This window comes from Budorcas taxicolor, chromosome 13 (assembly GCF_023091745.1).
Source record: "Budorcas taxicolor isolate Tak-1 chromosome 13, Takin1.1, whole genome shotgun sequence".
In the NCBI taxonomy this organism is placed as follows: domain Eukaryota; kingdom Metazoa; phylum Chordata; class Mammalia; order Artiodactyla; family Bovidae; genus Budorcas; species Budorcas taxicolor.
Genome location: NC_068922.1, coordinates 62,719,246 through 62,735,309, shown reverse-complemented (window position 1 = coordinate 62,735,309; position 16,064 = coordinate 62,719,246).

Below are 16,064 nucleotides of genomic sequence, written 5' to 3'. Positions count from 1 at the left end.
ATTCATCCACTTCTTGGGGCCCTCCTGTGGGCAGGGCACTGGATGCTCCTGCTGATCATTGGCTGTGGGGCATCTTCTTCTTGGCTGAGATTGAGCAGCCTTAGTGACTGTGAATGTGTAAGCTGCGTAAATCTCCGCTCTACTTCTTGGGATGTGTCCATAGGTATTTCCTTAATGAGTATTGGTTCATGTTCATACTGGTCAGTTGTGTTAAGCCCTTCATCTGCAACAATTCTCCCAGTGAATCCAGCACTAGACAATATTATTATCATCTTCTGCAGCAGAGGAGCCTCGGTGCTAATGAGAAGGCAGTGTCTAGAACCAGGCCCTGTTTGACTCTGAGCTCAGCTGTGTGACCCAGTGGAGATTACGTCCCTCCCCTGCTGGTCAGATTCCTCTGTTCCCAGGTTTCTCTTGTCTTTTCCTTTGCTCATGTTTTGGGTAACATGGGGGTTTGTGCCCTGGGGCATTTCCCCTTAGTGAAGCAAGTAGACTCTGAGCTCCTCTCTGTTTGGATTTCCTAAGCAGTCAAGTTTTGTAAAATTGGGCTTGTTGACTTTCGCCATGTGCCCGCATTGCCCAAGTCAAGCTGCCTGTTATTTACTGACACCATAGGAAGAACTGCTATTACAGAAATGTTGGGAAGGACATACAGGAATCCACTGACAATCCTTCACATTGAATAAGTTTGGCTTTTGAAAAAACTCACCTCTTCATTATTTTTTCATTTTATCCTCATCAGTGAGGAATTAGAATTAGTGTCTCAGGAAACATGTAAGTGTCTTGTGAGGGAAAAATAATAAAATTCTGTGCCTGTGACTGAGTCGATGGCAGTATTGTTAGACATTGTCTTGAGAGGAGTCTGTTGATAATTCTAGTAATAAATCTCCCATTTTTTTAAAAAGCAGTTGCCTAACAGGCCCCTGTTAATACCTACTGTGCTAGGCAGAGTGCTGTACGTTTTAGCAGGGAAGTGGTATGGCTAAAGAGATTCGAAACACAGAACCCAAGTTATCTACCCTTTGACAAGCTGTCCTAGGCTTGTTTCCATCCCGGAGTTTTGACCTTTTCTCTTGCATAGTGTTTATTGAGAGTTCTTACCTTGTCCGGTGCCGATCGGTCAGTGTTGGTGGGCACAAGTTTTCAGGAGGTGCCTTACTCCTGCTTCTGCCTCCGATCTGTCAGAAGAAAAGCTCCATCCCATTTTTATAGCCCAGTGTCTCTTGGAAAAGTCTCTGGACATGTAGGGACACCATCCAAGCCTCCTGATAAGGGTGATGTGATACAGGCTGACTTCCAAGATCAGCACCTGCTAATGGTTTTGATGTCTGTCGGTGTCTTTCTGAGATGTTCAGGGTTCTTGGAATTCTTTTGGAGAGAGCTGGCAGGCCAAGTAACTGTTCCCTTCTTTTTAATCTTCACAGGCCTGTTATCTTTAAACTTTTTTTTACATTTAATTATCTTTTTTTGTCTGGGCTTTTCTCTGGTTGTAGCAAGTGGGAGCTACTCTTTAGTTGCAGTACATGGGATGCTCATTGCAGAGCAGGGGCTCTAGGGAGCTTGAGGGTTTGATTCCTGGTCCTGGAAGGTATCACATGCCTCGGCACAACCCCGCCCGTGGGCCACAGCTACTGAGCCGCCACTCTAGAGCCTGTGCTCCTCAACAAGAGAAGCCCCTGCAATGAGAAGGCTGTGCGGCACAACTAGAGAGTAAGCCCTGCTTACCACAACTATTGAAAGCCCACATGCAGCAATGAAGACCCAGCACAACCAATAAATAAATAAAAATTTTTTTAATTAAAAAAAAAAGAATCTGGGTTAAGAATTCAGTTCAAAGGAATTTGACAGTCCCTCTCTCTTGGGTTTAAGCAGCTCTCCAGCCACATGAAATTCCCCTGCACTCATCCAGTATTGGCTGCCTCTTACGTGCCCCTCACTGGGCAGTCTTTGCCCCCTGTAATATGCTTATTATCTGCTGCTTCATGATAAAGGGCTCTGAGTCCAACTGAGCTGGGTAGTAACATCATGGTGAGCCTCTCCTGGAGATTCTCTGAGTATATTTGCCTCTCTAGGCCTCTCAGCTGTCTACCATAAAGGACCTGTGTGCTCATTCATTCCTATATTGCCACAAATATATATTGTACCAGGCACTGTTCCTGGGGGCTTCCCTGGTGGCTCAGACAGTAAAGAGTCTGTCTGTAATGCGGGAGACATGGGTTCGATCCCTGGGTCAGGAAGATCCTGGAGAAGGGAATGGCTGCCCATTCCAGTATTCTTGCCTGGAGAATCCCACGGTCAGAGGAGCCTGGAAGGCTGCTACAGTCCATGGGGTTGCAAAGAATCAAACACGACTGAGCGACTAACACATATACAGTGTTCCTGGAGGCGGTAGAAGGGTGTGCAACTCACAGGGTCCCAGCCCTAATGGAGCTGATGGTCCAAGTGAGAGAGACCTACCCACAGATGAGTGGATGATCATGGATCAGGGTCTGAAGCAAATGAAGCTGGTTCTGGAAGCTAGTTGGGATTGTGTTGGGTGGAGCATCTAGAAGGTTCTCTGGGAGTCTTCAGGGCAGGTGTGGGCCTGGCCCTGCCCTCTTTTACTAGTGGAGAAGACCGGCTGTCCCTGCGGGTATGATTATCACCTGGGGGTGGGGGTCATTGTTAAAAGTTCTAATTCTTGGATCCTCCCTTCCCTAAGTCTTAAATACTTTAATAAGTCAGGGTTGAGGTGAAGAAATTTGTTTAAAAAGCCTCCACAATGGTCCAGGCGAGTGGCCCAGGTTTGAGAACCACTGGTCTCGCCCATTCCATGCCCTTGTTTGTTTGTTTGTTTGTTTGTTTTGCAGATGAGAACACTGAGTTCTAGAGAGGAGGTTATGTATGTGCCTCAGGACACCAAGAAGTACAGCTGATTTAGGATCTGAACTCAAATCTTCTTGCTATTAATAGATATCAAATCTCCCCCCAAACCCACTGTTACTTTCTGCTGTGAGCCAGGGAGATGGGGTTGTCAGTGAGCTCTTTCCTATCCCTGAAATACAGTGTGAAGCTCTCAGTGACCCTTGGCTTGAGTACATGCCTGCGTTCATTCAGTGGATATCACTGAGTACTTTCTCTTTGCCCTGTACTGCGGTAGGCTGTGGGGACTAGGCAGTGGGCCAGACACACAGGTTCTCCTTCACGGAGCTCACGCCTTAGTTGGGTACACTGTTAATAAGTTGAATTCTGACAGTGATACTAAAAAAATAAAAGATGGAGAGAGGGAGTGAGTTCTCTTTGGACAGGGTGCCAGGTGATGAGTGACATTTTTTCCCTGTTGGGGGAAATATGAGGGATCCAGGCCTGCAGATGTCTGGGGCTTGGAAAAGTACAAAGAACCTGACATGGGTAAGAACTTGACTAGTTCAAGAGGTGGGAGGAAAGATTCTTGGCTGAAGGTAGAGAAAACTGCCCTGGGAGACAAGTATAAGTTTTATTCCTGCTCTGGACACCAGTGAAGGGAAACAAATAGGAGCCTCGGCCCAGAGGCATGCTTGGTGCTACACTGAGCTAGAACTGCTTTTTCAGGGGGACTTCAAGCATGGTCATTACATGATTTTCTCGGCTCCCTTTCCTTTCCCTAATTACCCCAGGAATGAGGCTTGAAGGGTGTCAGGAGCCTGCTGTAGAGCTCATCTGTATTCAGGATTTTTCAGTCTCTAGCGGCAGCAGCAGCAACAGCCCAGACTTCTTCTCACTTATTATCTCATTTAATGGCTCCCTCAATTCTAAAGCCTATCCCATGGGTGTCAGGCTTTTTCTGTATTTTAGAGAAGCCCCAGTCATCTGTTAGGTTCCTAGCATCCATGTGCTAGGCATGACACCATGATCACGCCATGGTGTTCCCACGGCTCTACAATGTAAGAGTGGGGGAGAGGGGGTGGTTTGGACTCATGGGGTGGTTAATGTCTTAAGTGGGGAGTGGGAGCTGGGGTGGGGATGGGGCTGGGGCCCTGCCTTCAGGCAGGCTCAGCATTTTGCTGCAGGGCCCCTCCAACCTCACTGTTTTCATACTGTGAACCTCAGCTCCAGTTCCAGTTGCCAAATGTCCCGTTTTCGTCTTTGCTGAAATGTCGATGCCTAGAACAAATGACAGCTGACCTTTTCTCAGAGGGCAGAAGGTGTACCTGATGATAGCAGAAGACAAAGCTGACTGTCCTGGCTCTTATTTTTCTTGGACCTTTGAGGGAAATGGAATCACCTTTTACGTGAAAATCTGTGACATCTGTTGGTGGGTGTGAACTTTGATTTCAGCGTTTCCAGTGATTCTTTGGAGCCAAAGAATGAACCCCAACTCCATGTTCTGGAAGGGGCATATCTGGAAGGCAGCCTCTGATGGGGCCTCCTGGTCTTTGTCTCTCTCTCCTTGAACTTTAGGAGATGTGGCAGTCTTTGAATTCTGCTAATCCAGGATCCATGGGAGGTGTTTCACTCAGAGGTGGTTTATCAGGCGGGACACAAGGATGTGGTTGTTCTCAAGCTCTCAGTGATTTGATCTGCTGACTCTTGAAGGATAGGGCCCTTTCAAGTCTGGCTGAGACTTAGCCCCACAGGAGGCTGGGTAAGTGCCAGCCCTTGAAGACTTCTATATGAAGATGTCACAATGAACCAGGTAAACTTGGGGGCGTCCTGTTTCCAATTGTGTCTCTCTCTCTAAATTCATTTTTATATGAGTTATTTTTTCTGGGGTTTTCATTTATGACACTGGATTTAATGTTTTTTAGACCCCAGTTCTGATGTGAACGCTGCAACCTCCTTCTGTTTTCTCTGTTGGATCCTAGAAGTCAGCTACTAGAGGAGAGAAGAGGGGTAGAATGACTGTAAGGGGGACTATATTGGCAAATGTCACCTTTGATTCTTGGTATGTTGTCTTTTCATTACTCCTCCATTATAAACATTTCCAGGGATTTCTCTGGTGGTCCAGTGTTAAGAAGCCACCTTCCAATGGTCAGAAAACTGAGATCCCACATGCCTCGGGACAACTGAGCCTGTGCATTACAACAAGAGAAGTCCGTGGATGCCACAATGAAGACCCAGTGCAGCCAAAAATAAATTAATTAATAAAACAATTAAAAAATCAAACATTTCCAAATTTCCTTTTGCTTTCATTGTCCCTTGAGTTACTTAGAGGTTTGTAGTCTAATTTAGAATCATCCTCATGTCTCCTAATGTATTGATCTGTTATTGATTTTTAATTAATGATATTGTGGCTATGTATTTAAACTTTTTGCATTCATTGAGTATTGTTTTATGTTACAGCATGTGGTCTGTCTTGACGAAGAACTCATGAGCTCTTTGGCTATGTGTGAGCCAAGATGATGTAAGCCAACCACCTGTTATGTTGCCCACTAATCACAATTTAAAACTCTGAACAGAATATAAAAGGAAAATACCCCAAAGCTCTGAGAGTAAATCATAATAGGTAAGGGAAGGAGGTAAAAAGTTTCAGGCATAAACTTCCTTTTTTCCCTTAGGTTTTCTTTGATTCCTGGGAAGCCCCTGTGCTGGAAGTGTGCAGCACACTGAAGTACAAAATCTCCATAAGATTTCCTCTATATTCTGGCTGAAAGTGACAGTGTTAGTTGCTCAGTCATGTTTGACTCTTTGTGACCCCATGGACTGTACTGTCCATAGAATTCTCCAGGCAAGAATACTAGAGTGGGTTGCCATTTCCTTCTCTAGGGGATCTTCCCAACCCAGGGATCGAACCTGGTCTCCCACATTGCAGACAGATTCTTTACTGTCTGAGCCACCAGGGAAGCCAAGTCATATGAAAGTGAAAGGGTTAGTCACTCAGTCGTGTCCAACTCTTTGTGACCCCATGGATTGTAGCCCATCAGGCTCCTCAGTCCATGGGATTCTCCAGGCAAGAACACTGAAGTGGGTATCCATTCCCTTCTCCATTATTCTGGCTAGAGTACTGGATAAATGGGCTTCATTTGAGTTCATGAGATAATAGAAAATAGGTATATTGGTCTCTGCCTCCAGTTCCTGGCACAGAGCTCCTAAAACCCTTGTAAATTCCTAAGTGATGAGTGCAATAAGAGCATCTTTTGTTCTAATGAAGTGACAGATGGTGGCTCCTGGATGGTTTCTGGATAGGAGTTGGCCACCAGAAAGACCAAGCCATGATTAGAAGGTTGGAAATTTCAGCCTCACCTTCCATTCTCTAGAGAAGGGAGATGGGCTGGAAATGGAGTTAATGATCAGTCATGCCAAACTGAGGAACCTCCTATACAATCCCAGAAGTACAGGATTTGGAGAGCTTCTAGGCTGGTGAACAGATTTACATCGGGAGGGTGATGCACCCCAGATCCACAGGAACAGAAGCTCCTGGGCTTGGGACCATCCCAGACTTTGCCCTGCATCTCTTCATCTGGCTGTTCGTCTGTGTCCTTTATCATATCCTTTTGTAAACTGAGTTTATAAACTGAGTTACTTTAAATTCTGTGAGCTGTGCTAGCAGGTTAATCAAACCTAAGGAAGGCGGTCATGGGAACCTGCAGTTTGTAGCTGGTTGGTCAGAAGCACAGGTAACAGCTTGGGGATGCAACCAGCGTCTGAAGGACATTAAACTGTGGGCATGTGTAAGTGTGATTAAAAAGAAACATTTGAAAGATTAGGAAATATGTATGTTTGGCTATAGGGGCTATCTTAATTTCAAACCAATGTAAATTTTAGAACAAGATATTGTATCAGGGATCAAGAGAGACATTATATAATAATAGAAGAGTCAGTTTACCTAGAAGCCATAGTAATCCTAAACATGTCTACATCTAACAACAGATCTTCAAAATACATGAAGAAAAATCTGATGGAAATGAAAACAGAAATAGAGAGACCCACAGTTACATTTGGAGATTTCTTTGATTAACCAACAGGTTAACCAATGATTAACAACATTCTTCTTTCAGTTGATAGAAAAAGTACACAGAAAATCAAACACATAGAGAAGCTGAACAACACTTCCAACTAGTTTGAACCAACTGATGTACAGGACAGTCTACCCAGCAACAGTAGAATGCAATGTTTTCAAGATTGTATGAAGCATTCACCGACAGGCTATATTCTGGTCCATAAAACAAACTTAAAAAAAAGTCAAAGTGTATTCTTTGATTACTGTTGTTGTTCAGTTGCTAAGTCGTGTCCGACTCTTTGTGGCCTCATGGACTGCAGCATGCCAGGCTGCCTTGTCCTTCACTATCTACCAGAGTTTGCTCAAACTCATGTCCATTGAGTAGGTGATGCCATCCAATCATCTCATCCTCTGTCACCCCCGTCTCCTCCTGCCCTCAGTCTTTCCCAGCATCAAGGTCTTCTCCAAAGAGTTGGCTCTTTGAAATAGGTGGCCATAAGAAACTTTCTAAGAAATAGACATGCTTGATTGCATGTAGTCCCCCTTTACCAAAATCACATATATGCTGTCCTTCCCCCCTACCCTCTTTGGAACAGTCTCTCAGAGTTATCTGAGGTGCTGTCTCCTGGGCTGCAGTTCTCATATTGCCCCAAATAAAACTTAACTTGCAGCTCTCGTGTTGTGCATTTGTTTTTTAAGTCAACAATAGGATAGAAGGTGAAGATACAAACATCAAGTGCATTTGTATATTGACAATTAAGAGCTGTATATTAAAATGAAGACTATATTTTACAGTAGCACAAAAAATAAGCTACTTAGGTATAAATCCCTCAAAACCTGTTCCTGAACAGTCTTTGTGTCAAAAACTACAGAGTTGATGAAATAAATCAAAGCAGACCTAAAAAAAAAAACAGAGAGACACGTGTTCATGGGTTGGAAGGTGCAATATTGTTAAGAAATGCATTCCTTACATTCCAGTAGACTTTTTTTAAGAAATTGACAGTCTGATTCTATCATTAATATTGAAAACCCAAAGCACTAGAATAACCAGCACAATTCTGAAAAAGAACAACAAAGTTTTATTTGGCAAAAGAATGAAAAACGGGGCCACGTGGGGTGGGGGTGGGCAAAGATTGGGAGAGAATCTGAAGTTGGGCTTGTGTCCAGGACATGTAAAGAACTCTCAAAATTCAGCAGGCGAAAACAACCCCGTGGTGTTCTCTCCAGGATCTCACCATTAAATTTTTAAAAAGATTTTTTTGGTGTTTAATTGGAGGATAATTGCTTTACACTGTTGTATTGGTTACTGCCATATAACAATGTAAATCAGTCATAACTATATGTATCCCCTCCCTCTTAAGCCTCCCTCCCTTCCACCCCCATCCCACTCCTCTAGGTCATCACAGAGCACAGGGCTATTACAGCAACTTCCCACTAGTTATCTATTCTGGCCTCCATCGAATAACTCCTCTTCCTATCATATGCATTGATATAAGATGCAAATAGCGCATGGCAGGAAATTTGAAAGTTCAGAGAAATATGAAGAAGGGAAAAGAGTCTGAGTGACAGCATTTGTATTTCTTTTTTTTTGCATACCGAATATAATTTTTATTTTGCTCTTGAAAAATTAGCAGTACCATCAAAAGCATTTTTTTATATATCGTTACAATTTTTGAAAACTTTCTAATGATCTCATGAGTGCGTATGCTAAGGTGCTTCAGTCGTGTTTGATTCGTTGTGACCCCTTGGACTGTAGCCCGCCAGGCTCCTCTGTTCATAGGATTCTCCAGGCCAGAATACTGGAGTGGGTTGCCATGCCTTCCTCCAGGGGATCTTCCAAATGCAGGGATTGAATCCAAGTCTCCTGTATTGCAGACAGATTCTTTACCACTGAGCCACTGGGGAAACCCCTAATGATCTCATACTTGGCTCAAATATTTCCTTTTAATTCTTTTCTGGTCTTTTTTTTTTTTTTCTTTCTGCTTCAGTAGTATCTGTATTTCATTGTGTGTTTTAATATATCAATTCTTAGGGTAATTAGGACAGATGGATTCTCAGGAGTGGGCCCCAAACCTTGCCTCTCTTCAGCACTCCTCATGGCCTAGGTTTGCATTCCCTGGGTGGTTGAGATGGGTGGGTGGATGAGTCAGCACTTTCTGTTTTCTTATGTATTGTCTGTTGAGTGTCTGGACATGTGCTGGGCATGTCCTACTGGTCAGGAAATGGTATCATTGTTGTAATGCCTCATAGGGATTGTACATTAGACTTAATGGAAATGAATACATCATCGACCCCTGGCAGGCTTTTAGGTGTTATGATTGAAGTCTGGGAGATTCGCTCCATGGTGCCAGTGCCATGCCTTGGTATAGTTGGCACTCAGCATTGAGTGACCTTCACTACAGTGGGGGATCTGAGGGAGAGGGTGTGGGGTCCCTTTGGACAAGGTGTTCAGGGACAGCCTCCATGTCAAGTGACATTATTGTATCAGAAATGTGTGACATGAAGTATCCAAACATGCAGAGATTTGGGAGAGAAGTAATGGGTGCAGGATGAAAGTACACTCCGTCTTAAATGGGCAAGAGCATGAATGCAGGCCTGGGGGACTTTAAACATGCTGGTTACATGATTTGCTCATCCCCCTTTCCTTTCCCTAATTGCCCCAGAATGAGGCTGGAGGGCTTCCCAGGTGGCGCTAGTGGTAAAGAATCCACCTGCCAATGCAAGAGACCTAAGAGACGTGGGTTTGATCCGTGGGTCAGGAAGATCCCCTGGAGGAGGGCCTGGCAACCCACTCCAATATTCTTGTCTGGAGAATCCCGTGGACAGAGGAGCCTGGAGGTGGCAAAGAGTCAGACACAACTGAGTGACTTAGCATGCAGGAATGAGGCTTGAAGGGTGTCAGAGCCTGCTGTAGTGCTCATCTGTATTCAGGATTTTCTAGTCTCTAGCAGCAGCAGCAGCAGCAGCCCAGACTTCTTCTCACTTATTACCTCGTTTAATGGCTCCCTCAATTCTAAAGCCTATCCCGTGGGTGTCAGGCTTTTTCTGTATTTTAGAGAAGCCCCAGTCATCTGTTAGGTTCCTAGCATCCATGTTCTGTGACTGGGTGCATCCTGACATGATCATGCCATGGTGTTCCCACAGCTCTACAATGTAAGAGTGGGGGAGAGGGGGTGATTTGGACTCATGGGGCAGTTAATGTCTTAAATGGGGAGTGGGAGCTGGGGTGGGGATGGGGCTGGGGCCCTGCCTTCAGGCAGGCTCAGCATTTTGCTGCAGGGGCCCTCCAACCTCACTGTTCTCATACTGTGAACCTCAGCTCCAGTTCCAGTTGCCAAATGTCTTTGCTGAAATGTCGATGCCTAGAGCAAGTGACGGCTGACCTTTTCTCAGAGGGCAGAAGGTGTGGCTGATGATAGCAGCAGACAAAGCCGACTGTCCTGGCTCTTATTTTTCTTGGACCTTTGAGGGAAACAGAATCATCTTTTAGGTGAAATTTGTCATGCCTGTTGGTGGGTGTGCACTTTGATATTGGTGCTTCCATTGATTGCTTGGTGCCAAGGAATGAACCCAACTCCATGGTCTGGAAGGGGCATATCCGGAGTGCAGTCTCTGAAAGCCCTGGGGGCCTCCCAGGCCTTTGTCTCGCTCCTTCCTTGAACTTTCGGAGGTGGAGCAGCCTTTGAATTCTGCTAATCCAGGATTCTTGGGAAAGTGTTTCTGGCAAGTATGGTTTATCAGGCTGAACACAAGGACATGTTTGTTTCCAAGCTCTAAGTGATTTGACCTGCTGATTCTTGAAGGGTAGGGCCCTTTCAAGTCCGGCCAAGTCTTGGCTGGATCACAGTTCCAGTAGATAAAGCAGAGACCAATTCTTAATGACCTTTGTGTGAAGGTGTCTTAATAGGACTGGCTGAGCCATGGTTGGCATCAGGCTTTTGACCTTTTATAGGTATTAAAAAAAAATTCATGTATTTATGGCTGTGCTGTGTCTTCGTTGCTGTGCGTGGTGTTTCTCTAGTTGTGGCAGGAGGGGCTGCTCTCTATTGCGTATGTGGGCGTCTCATTGCAGTGTGTCTCTCGTTGCACAGCAGGGGCATGAGGGTGCATGGGCTTCCCGCGGTTGTGGCTCGCAGGCTCAGTAGTTGTGGTGCACTGGCTTAATTACCTTGCAGCGTGTGGTATTTTCCTGGACCAGGGATTGAACCCATGTCCCCTGCGTTGCCAGGCAGATTCTTAACCACTGAAGTCCCATAGGTGTTTTTTTAGTGACATGCGTACAGCCGTGTGCATACTTGTATGTTTGTCTGCATATATGCTTGTCAATGTCATCTCGTCCCCTGGACTTGTCAGCCACGTGTGGCTTTCCTTCCTCAGTTTCCTTCTCTCGTGCACTTGCTCTCAGAACTTTGCCAGCAATGGCAATTCACAGAGGCCTCCTGTAGGGAACTTACCTCCCTGAACTCTTCAGTTGCTTGTAAAATTTGGGTTAATTTTCATTTTTAGGGTACATATCTTTCATGAGATTTTCAGTGAGCTCTGTGATTTATCAAAGGTGAAAGGTTAGTGTTTTAGGAAACGGCAAAATTTCTGTGCACAGGCTTTGGGGCCAGCAGACCCGTCTGTGAATTCTGGTTCAGCTACTTACTCTTCTGTGGCCTTGGGCTGTCATCCAACTTTTTTTGTGCCTTAGTTTCTTCATCCATAAAGTAGGGATAATATTGTACCTATCATAGGGTTGCCTTGTGGATCACATGAGGTGAATATGTCAAACAGTTAGCAGCATGCTTGGCATATATGTGTGTGGGCGTGCTAAATCGCTTCAGTCGTGTCTGACTCTGCAACCCTATGGACCATAGCCCACCAGGCTCCTCTCTCCATGGGATTTCCCAGGCATGAATACTGAAGTGGGTTGCTATGCCCTTCTCCAGGGTTTCTTCCTGACCCAGGGATCGAACATGAGTCTCCAGCATTGCAGGTGGATTCTTTACCTTCTGAGCTACCAGGGAAGCCCCTTGGCATATATGCTGCTGCTGCTGCTGCTAAGTCGCTTCAGTCGTGTCCGACTCTGTGCGACCCCATAGACAGCAGCCCACCAGGGTCCCCTGTCCCTGGGATTCTCCAGGCAAGAACACTGGAGTGGGTTGCCATTTCCTTCTCCAATGCATGAAAGTGAAAACTGAAAGCGAAGTTGCTCAGTCGTGTCAGATTCTTCGCGACCCCATGGACCACAGCCTACCAGGCTCCTCCATCCATGGGATTCTCCAGGCAAGAGTACTGGAGTGGGTTGCTGTTGCCTTCTCCAGAGTATTCCGTAATTTACTATCATCATCATCATGATGTAATTTTGCATCAGTTTTTTCAGAATTTTTTTTTTTTTTTTGGTCTACCTTTCTCTCAGATTCTATACCATTTTCCTAGACTTTGGCAACTATTTATACTTTATTTGCTATAACCAAATATGGATTTGGGTTTTTTTTAACTGAAATATTGGATTCTTTATAATGCTTTTACGATAATTAAGGCAGGCATAGAGACGTTTTATCACTTCCCTGGTGGCTTAGAGGGTAAAGCATCTGCCTGCAATGCAGGAGACCCGGGTTCGATCCCTGGGTCGGGAAGATCCCCTGGAGAAGGAAATGGCAACCCACTCCAGTATTCTTGCCTGGAAAATCCCATGGACAGAGGAGCCTGGTAGGCTACAGTCCACGGGGCCGCAAAGAGTTGGACATGACTGAGCGACTTCACTTCACTTCACTTCAGAGACATTTTAATGTCACTAGAGTTACTTTCAATGGGAGGACAGAGTTTTGTTGACACATCCTGCTACAATGATACATGTGAATATATCTTGTCACAAATGCATGAGTGGTTTCAAAAGGTTAAGTATTTAAGACATGTTTGCAGATGTCTTTGTTTTGACTCTGTTTCTTTTCCACCCAGTTGCCCCACAGACGTCAGTCTGTTAGGCCTATGGTTTGTTTATAGGTCAAAGCTGAATATGTCTATGCCTAGAGGAGTTTTTCATTCATTCCCTGAGGGGCTACACATTGTTTTTGCTGCTTTCTCACTGAGTGACTTTACCATCCATGGGCTACATTTTGCTGCTTGAAAGTGCAACAAGTTGGCTCCATACATAGCTACAGGTGTTGCTCTGATGGCATTTTACTTATCAGCCTTGGGTTTTACGGGTGTAGGGGCTGGCGGGTGGATGGATCTAGCTTTGCCTGAGATGGAGAGAGGATCATGTCATGGAAATCACACTGAAAAGATACAAGACTGTGACCACAACCACTAAACCCCTGTTAATAAGCATCAAAAAATGCTTTCCATCCTTACACCAACCTCCATTCAGCAGCAGCAGCAGCACATTACCATCACCCACATCTCCATTTAGAGATGAAGAGACCGGGGCTCAGAGAAGCTGCTATTCCTCTACAAAAGTGGCAGGGCTGGGATTCAAGCACAGATGTGCTTGAAACCAAACCCTTGGCCTAGGATGCGCTGTTTGTCTTCTCGTGCCACTGGTCTGTGCTATTCTTGAGGGCTGGGGCGTGTCTCACTTATCTTGTACATCCCTGTCTCCACTCAGTGTGCAGTAAACATGGAACAAATGAAGTAATGGTCGAATGAATGAATGGGTCAACTTCTCAGAGCCTCACTTTCTCTCCCTGACTGTCAAATCAGCTACCAGTTCCTTGCCTGCTACTCATGGGGGATTAAGGGAGTCAGATAACACAGTGGCTCTGAGTGTGTAAAGTGACAGCCTTATGTGAGGCAAGGAGAGTTCAGCCATCCATCCATCCATCAGTTCATCTATCTATGTATTCCTCAGACATTTATTAAGCACCAGCTATGTACCAGGCACCATGAATGCATTAATGCACCATGGTCTCTCCCCTCATGACTTATAGTCAGAGAGACAGACACAGACCAAGTAAACAGGCCAATAAAATTCAGTGAAATAAAGGACAAGTTGTGTTAAGAGTTTTGAAAGAAATGAAGCCTGAGATGGCAGTAGTTGAGGGCCTCTCAGAGGAGACGGTTCCTAAGTTGATTTAAAGAATGAGAAGAAACCACCCAAGACAGGGTGAGGGGCTGAGGGAGAGGGAACAGCTTGGGTCAGCCTGCTGTAGGGAAGATCTGGTGCGTTTGAGCAACTCACAGGCCGATGAAACTGAGGAGGATGGAGGGCTGACCTGGGGCCAGTCAGGAAGAGCCTTGTGGGCCGTGGTGAAGACCATGGATTTTCTTCTGGGTTTTAACCAGGAAGTGACATGATTCAATTTATGTTTGGAAAAGTCTGTTCTGGCTGCTACTTGGAGTCCAGGTGGGAGGCAGCTGGAATAAGCCAGGTGAGAGATGGTGGAAGCCTTGTTCAGTGTGGTACTGCTGGTGGATCTGAGAACTATTTAGAAAGTAGGACCACAGGACTGGACCAGGCGTTGGACTGGGTGTGGAGGAATCAGAGCCCTGAACTGGGCAGTTGTGGTCGGGGTGGGGAAGAGTGAGTGCCTTCAATATTCCTCCTTCTGGGCCCCTTTCTTTCTTCCAATAAACCTCTCCCCATTCTTTAGGCTATTTTCCCAGTTGGTCAAAACACGTCCATCCTGTGTCATGTCCCTCAACACTCTTGGTTCTTGATGGCCTCCCTCCTGGGTGACTCAATGACTTCACTCCATGGGGCATAGAGGCTTCTCAGAGGTGCCCACTTTGGGCATTAGAAAGTGGGACGAGAGAGGGCAGAGGTCCAGCCCCCGTCTCATGCTATCAGAGGAGCTCCCTTGTCATCTGTTTTATGAAGCAGATTTCTTTTAAGCTTTTATTTGAAGACATGGATCATGAGCCTTGAAAAATTGAAAATCACTTCTTAAAAAGATGTATTTCTTAAGAAGACCTTCAGGGGGATTCTTTTTGGGGAAGATCTTAGGTCACCAGAGCAGGTGAGTGGAGGAGGTGTTTTGGGCTGTTTGCTCCTTAGCTGAGCTTCGAGGCCTGGGATGGGGGTGGCGGCAGGGAGGGACCATACGGGGTGGAGGGAGCAGGAGGGTGGTCTTTGGAGCCCCTGTCTTGACTTCTAGCATTAGAAGTGGTGTTGCCCTGCTGGCAGATGGGAGTGATCTCACACCATATCAGAGAGCACCCAGTGTTATCATGAGGTTTAATGGGATAACAGTGTCTGCAGACTGCAGAGTGACATGCCTCTGGTAAAGCCATAGGCGAGGAATGAGGATCTTCGAAGGCTCGAGGGAGAGGCTCTCTCCTGCTTGGACAGGTCATTCCTGCTGACGAGCAAGCCAGGGTCCTGAGGAAGTCTCCATTCAATCATTTTGTGCCTAGTATCTACCTTGTGCCAGGTGATGTGGTCACACACAGGTGGGAAAATTCTGGGCTGGGGGTAAAGTTTCGCGTCTCCTCTGGGAAAGCGTGTTCCAGCCTAGACCTTATCTTAAGTGTGTCATATACACATCAAGGGTGAGGTCCAAGAGCAGGACGGTCCTGCCTTCCTGCTCGAGGTCCTCCTGATGGCTCCTGCACTGGGGCTCCTGTGGGGGACTTTTTCCCTTCAAGGTGAGGCTTGTAAAACAGGTCGAGGATTCAGGTAAAGGACTCACAAGTGGTCTGCTCTGGGCTCCCACCTCCTCCTACCATCAGGGACCCTGCAGCAGACTGGTGAGGTCCCCGCATAATTTGGGCTGTGTGGTGGAGAATCAGCTCCCAGGACGGCCTCCCCAGCAATTTCTCCAGTTTCACAGGCCAGCTGGGGTTCCTGGGCAGCTGACTACCTATTAATTCTCAAGACAGAGCCTGCTATGAGTCTCTATAAGAGTCTGAAGTTTTCCCCCATCTGCCTTTTTCTGGGGCAGGGCCCAACCTGCTGTGGGCTTTGACAGGTGCCCAGGTGTGGGAGGGGGCGTCCCTCTGCTTGGCCATCCCTCCATCCTTGGCAACCATGGTGCCGTTTACAGTTCAGACTGCAAAGCCCTTTGGTGCCTGGCTTTTCTCTGCTTGCTGCTTTGCTCTGCCTGGGCCACATGGGGCTGGCAGGTTGGTGGTGAGGACGCTTCTGGCTCTCTCCCCTGGGCTCTCTCCCTGCTCTCCCTGGCTCTCTCCCTGGCTCTCCTTGCTCTCTCCCTGCTCTTGGGCACATGAAAATCACTCTTTC